The sequence below is a fragment of the Ursus americanus genome, chromosome 14 (assembly GCF_024610735.1).
Source record: "Ursus americanus isolate L20-20 chromosome 14, mUrsAme1.1.p, whole genome shotgun sequence".
NCBI lineage: Eukaryota > Metazoa > Chordata > Mammalia > Carnivora > Ursidae > Ursus > Ursus americanus.
Genome location: NC_142140.1, coordinates 38,771,859 through 38,777,858, shown reverse-complemented (window position 1 = coordinate 38,777,858; position 6,000 = coordinate 38,771,859). Strand labels below are relative to the sequence as shown.

Here is a 6,000-nt window from a genome sequence, read left to right as displayed (position 1 = left end):
GTGGTATTTGCTTGGTATTGAGTGGGGGATGCCTAACTCGGAAACGCCCTCAGAAGGAAAAGGGGACGAGCCTCTCTGACTACTGCTTCTCTAATTCAAGTGCTTCCCTCGCACCTATCCTCGGGTCTTGGGCAAAAAGGGCTACGCTCCTAGACTGAGGGGGTCAGGAGTCAGGCGCTTGTGTGGGCCAACAACCACTTCCCCGGAAGGCTTAGGCTGGAGAAGTCTCCCTTCCATTGCCTTCACAATGACGAGAAAGAAGGCGTCCTCGAACTAGGCAGACCAAGGCCTGATTTGCGCTTCTGGTGGGATGTAAAACTCGAAGCCAAGGCAACCGCCGACTGCAAGTCTTGCTCAACTCTAAAGACAGCACCGGAAGACGAGCCAGGGCCTAAACCACAACCCCCGGCAGGCCCCGCGGACCTGGGGAAGCACGCCCTCCCATTGGACGCCAGCGAGCAGCGTGCCCTCACGCCCCGCTGCCGTAGGCGGCCCCGCCCACCCCACCACGCGCGAGGCACGGCGGGAGTGGAGTCAGCGCGACCTGCCGCTGTACTCTATCTCCCGGCGGGCCGAGCGCTGAAGGCGGCGGCGCGGCGCCTTTGTGGAGGCAGCGGCCTGGCGCGGAGGAAGTTCCGGTCTCCGCGACGCTGGGTCGGTGGCGGCGGCTGAGAATTAGGAGGAGCGGGCCGCGGAGGCCGCGCTGCCTCGGTAAGGGCCTGGGACTGTAGAGAGGGCGTGCCGGAGCCTGCGGGGACTGAGCCGGCCTGCCAGGCCGCTATAGAAGTCGCGGGTCCGCGAGGCCTTGGAAGCTGCGGCTTCGGTGTCGCGGGGCGGCCGCGGCCTCGCTCACGAAGACGAGAGCCAAGTGGCGGTGTGGTGAGGGAGGCGCCGCCCTCGGGAGGAACGCCCCGGAACGGTCGCGGGCCCGGGGCGGGGCCCAGCGCGGCGGTAGAATTACCGGTCCAGCCTTGGGGCTGTCGGCTGTGGGGTAGGGGGCTGGCGCGTGGTTACGGTTTGGTGCTTCTGGTCTGCGGAGCCTCAGGCGGGCCCTTTCTTCCGCCTTTTCCCCTGCTTTTGCAGGAATCTGATCCAGTTCTGAGGCATCGCTCGAGAGGGAGGCCTTCTTGTACCTAGCACGTAGCCTCGTCCTTAGACCTAGCCAGACACAAGTAGGCTCGGCTGGACCACAGGGTGTGAGAGCTCGGAGCCCGGCACGCGGGGCTGTAGAACCTGGAGGCGGGGAGTGGTCTGGTGGGTTCTGCGCCCGTTGGGAGAATGTGGGAGGAGGGATGTTTCTTCGTATTTCTTTCTTTTGGCGTTGTAAATCTGTGTTTTTCTCCTAACTTAAGTATTGATATGCTACTGGATTCAACTCTAGAAGTCCTTTTTTTAGTAAAAAGAAAGGGCCATGTTTTGTAAGGTACATAAACTTTAAGGGTAATGGTATTTTTTGCATATTCCAGGTTTTGCATGTGAAGGTCAGAGTTGCTGGATGTAAGTGAAGGAGTTCAGTAGACTGATGCACCTGGTCACTTGGGTCATTTTCTGAACTCTGGATTGTACCCTGGGTTTGTTAGTTTTCAGCTTCCTGTTGAGTAATGCCACCAGTGTGAATAGTTTATGATGTCAACATCAGCAAACTTGTGAGGACTGTAAGGAGAGGTACGAAGAACTGATGAGTGACGGTAGGACTGGCAATGTATAAAGTAACTAATGGCATGTGAAAGACAAGTTGGACCTGAATCTGGTCTCATTAATTAGCACCTAACTAGGTACTTAACCTATAGGGAAGGTACTAGATCTCTTTTGGATATCTGTAGCACCCTTCTTCATAGAATTCTGTTACCAGACTTGGGTTTATTTTTGTTGGCTTTAGGAACCTAGGTTGTTGTAGCCTTTCAGAGGAGACTTGCCAAGGCCTGGGTTAGGGAGGTGTGTGTGTGTGTTACTAAGTGAACTCTCTTATTGCAGATACTTGAGAAAAGTTATAGTCTTGTGCCAATGTTTAAATATGTAAACCGTTAATAATCAGATTCAGGGTTGTATTAAAATTAAAACTATCGGTGGTATGCCTGGGTGGCTCAGCTGTTAAGCAGCTGCCTTCGGCTCAGGTCATGATCCCAGGTTCCTGGGATCTAGCCTTGCATCGGGGTCCTTGCTCGGCTGGAAGCCTGCCTCTCCCTGTTACACTCCCCTTGCTTGTGTTCCCTCTCTGTCTCTCTCTGTCAAATAAATAAATAAAATTTAAAAAAATAAATAAAACTATCGGAAAGATCTGAAATTTTAAAGATCATAAGTCATTCCTTGGTGGACTTTTTTTTAGCCATATACCAAGTGCTTAGAATTAATTTTTCTGGGGCGCCTGGGTGGCACAGTGGTTAAGCGTCTGCCTTCGGCTCAGGGCGTGATCCCGGCGTTATGGGATCGAGCCCCACATCAGGCTCTTCCGCTATGAGCCTGCTTCTTCCTCTCCCACTCCCCCTGCTTGTGTTCCCTCTCTCGCTGGCTGTCTCTATCTCTGTCGAATAAATAAATAAAATCTTAAAAAAAAAAAAAAGAATTTTTCTGCCACACTCCCACAATACCTTCATTTCATTCACTTAGTTAATGGGGCATCTGTTGAATGCATTTTAAGCCCTGCTGTCGCTGTGGGGCTCAGAATAGCAGAGTGGGTAACTGGGGGAGCTCTAGAATCTGATAGATTTTGAAATCTTGACTCCTTCACTAATTTAGTGACATGGAATAAATTACTTGAGTTTCCTCATATGTGAAATGAGGTTGTTGTGAGGTTTATGTAATGCCCTTAGAACAGTGCCAGGTGTGCAGAAAGTGTTCACTAAATGTTAGCTACCACTGTTGTCTTTTTTGTTTAAACAGCCTTGTTGAGATATAATTCGTAATTCATATGCCATGCAATTAACCATTTAACGTGTATAATTTGATGCTTTTTATATATTACATTGCTAATTTCTTTACAAAGTTGTGGTAAATACATTTTGTTACATATGTTGTAACAAAATTTGCTATTTAAACCATTTCTTTTGATTTTTTTTAAAAGTTTATTTATTTAAGGAATCTCTACACCCACCATGGGCTGGAACTCATTACCCGGAGATCAAGAGCCACACACTTTTCTGATTGAGCCAGCCAGGTGCCCCTAAGCCATTTTTAATTGTAATATTCAGTGCATTACTTACATACACAGTGTAGTGTAACCATCACCACTGTTTATTTCTAAAACTTTTTCATCACCCCAAACAGAAACTCTATCCATTAAGCAAGTAACCCTCATTGTTTCTTCCCTTCAGCCCCTAGTGACCTCTAATTTATAGTATGAAATCACTGTGAATTTGCCTGTTCTAGATATCCCATATAAGTGAAGTCCTACAGTATGTCCCTTCATGTTTGACCTATTTCACTTACCATAACGTTTTCATGGTCCATTCATGTCATAGCATGTATCTAAACTTCATTCTTTTTTTTTAGTTTATTTATTTATCTCTACACCCAACATGGGGCTCAAACTTACAACCCCGAGATTAAGAGTTGATCAGTCTTCTACTGAGCCAGTCAGGTACCCCAAACTCCATCCCTTTTTTAAAAAATTACAAAAAATAGGGGCACCTGAGTGGCGCAGTCGTTAAGCGTCTGCCTTCGGCTCAGGGCGTGATCCCAGCGTTATGGGGTCGAGCCCCACGTCAGGCTCCTCCGCTATGAGCCTGCTTCTTCCTCTCCCACTCCCCCTGCTTGTGTTCCCTCTCTCGCTGGCTGTCTCTATCTCTGTCAAATAAGTAAATAAAAAATCTTTAAAAAAATTACAAAAAATATATTTTAAAAATTGAGATATAATTGACATATTCATTCTCTTTTATGGCTGAATAAATATTCCATTGGTGTGAATACACCACGTTTTGTTTATCTCTTCATTTTTGGTAGACAACTATGTTTCCACCTTTTGGCTATTGTGAATCATGCTGCTATGAACATGGGCATGTGCATATTTGGATATTAATCTTTTATCAGATGCGTGACTTGTACATATTTTCTCCCAATCTGTGGGGTGGCTTTTTACTCTATTGATAGTGTTGCAGAAGTTTTTCATTTTGATGAAGTCCAGTTTGCCTGTTTTTCTTTTGTTGACTGTGCCTTTGGTGTCAGAGCCAAGAGATCATTCCAAATCCAATGCATGAAGCTTTTCCCCTATTATTGTAAGACTTTTATAGTTTTAGCACTTACATTTAGGTCTTTGATCCATTTTGAGATAATTTTGTTATGTGGTGTAAGGTAAAGGTTGCACTTCATTTTTTTGCACTTGGATATCCAGTTTTCCTATGAGTATTTGTTGAAAAGGCTGTCTTTTCCCCTTGATAGTGTTGGCACCCCTGTTGAAAATATCCTGACCATATGTGTAAGAATTTATTTCTGGTTTCTCTATTCCACTGATTTGTATGTTTGTCCTTATACCAATACCACACTGTTTTGATAACTGTAGTTTTGTAGTAAGTTTTGAAATCGGGAAGTGTGTCTCCTCCAACTATGTTCTTTTTCAAGATTGTTTTGGCTATTCCGAGTCTTTTGAAATTCCGTATGAATTTCAGGATGGATTTTTTCTAAGCATTGGCTTTAGAGTCACATGGTCTTGAGTTTGCATACTGGTTTTTTTCTCATATTAGTTATATTGTTTTGGGTCGAGTCTCAACCTATTTGAGCCTCAGTTGCATGGTCTGTAAAGTGGGAATAGTAACTGAGTTTATCTTACAGAGGACTTGCGATGATTAAATGAGAGAACCCGTGTAAAGTGCTTAACTGGTAGAGTCAGCACTCAGCTATGCTTGTCTTTATCATTCTCATTTTGGAGAGTAAGATTAGACATACTCAGGTCCTTTCCAGCTTAATGTTACTATGATTTTAAAAACCTGAGCATAGTAGCAGTAGTAATAATATTTATTACATTGTTTTAAAATTCTTCAAAACTTTTTTTTGGAGACATAGTTTACATATCATAAAATTCCTTCATTGTAAGTGTTCAGTTTGATGTAATCATCACCACTGTTTCCAGCACCTCAAAACATTCCTTATTTCTGTTCGTTGTTTATCCCCACTTCTCCAACTGCAAGTCCTAGTATCTACTGATTTGCTTTCTGTCTCTGTAGTCTTATGTTTTCTAGAAATTTCATATAATTGGAATTATACAATTCTCAGTCTTCTGTGTCTGGCTTCTTTCACTTGTGATGTTTTTTGAGGTTCATCCATGTTGTTGCATTCTTTTTTATGGTATATTTCCGTTGGTTCAGCCATTCACTTATCGATGGACATTTGAACTTATTTCCAGTTTGGGGCTGTTATGAACAATGGGGCTATGAATATGATTGCTTCTTACGCATGATCTTATTTACTCCTGATAGTAATCATATGAGGTAGGTGCCATTATTCCTATCGTATAGGAGAGCTTTGAGACATACAGAAGTTCAATAACTCATCGAAGGTGCAGTAGTTAGAAAACTGGAGTTTTGATTCAAACCCAGGCCTTCTTTTTTTTTTTTTTTTTTTTTAATATTTTTTTAATTATGTTAGTCACCATACAGTACATCCCTGGTTTCCGATGTAAAGTTCGGTGATTCATTAGTTGCGTATAACACCCAGTGCACCATGCAATACGTGCCCTCCTTACTACCCATCACCAGTCTATCCCATTCCCCCACCCCCCTCTGAGGCCTTCAGTTTGTTTCTCATAGTCTCTCATGCTTCATTCCCCCTTCTGATTACCCCCCCTTTCTTTATCTCTTTCTTCCCCTACCGATCTTCCTAGTTCTTATGTTCCATAGATGAGAGAAATCATATGATAATTGTCTTTCTCTGCTTGACTTATTTCACTTAGCATTATCTCCTCCAGTGCCATCCATGTTGCAGCAAATGTTGAGAATTCGTTCTTTCTGATAGCTGAGTAACATTCCATTGTATATATGGACCACAACTTCTTAATCCAGTCATCTGTTG

The 6,000-nt window shown here is 44.1% G+C and overlaps 1 protein-coding gene and 1 pseudogene across 3 annotated transcripts in view; one reads left to right on the top strand and one right to left on the bottom strand.

Moving 5' to 3' along the window:
• Positions 1-469: 469 nt before the first annotated feature.
• LOC148108943 (uncharacterized) lies at positions 470-1,107 on the bottom strand (annotated as a pseudogene).
• RBM6 (RNA binding motif protein 6) overlaps positions 575-6,000 on the top strand; it is a 103,428-nt gene continuing 98,002 nt past the window's right edge. For 2 of the 3 annotated variants that reach the window (XM_045807164.2, XM_087867032.1), the window contains exon 1: positions 575-711. The gene's annotated coding sequence lies outside the window, so the exon portion shown is untranslated. Of the gene's footprint in view, positions 712-978; positions 1,255-6,000 lie in introns of those variants that run through there. The other variant, XM_045807165.2, reaches the window with a different exon arrangement.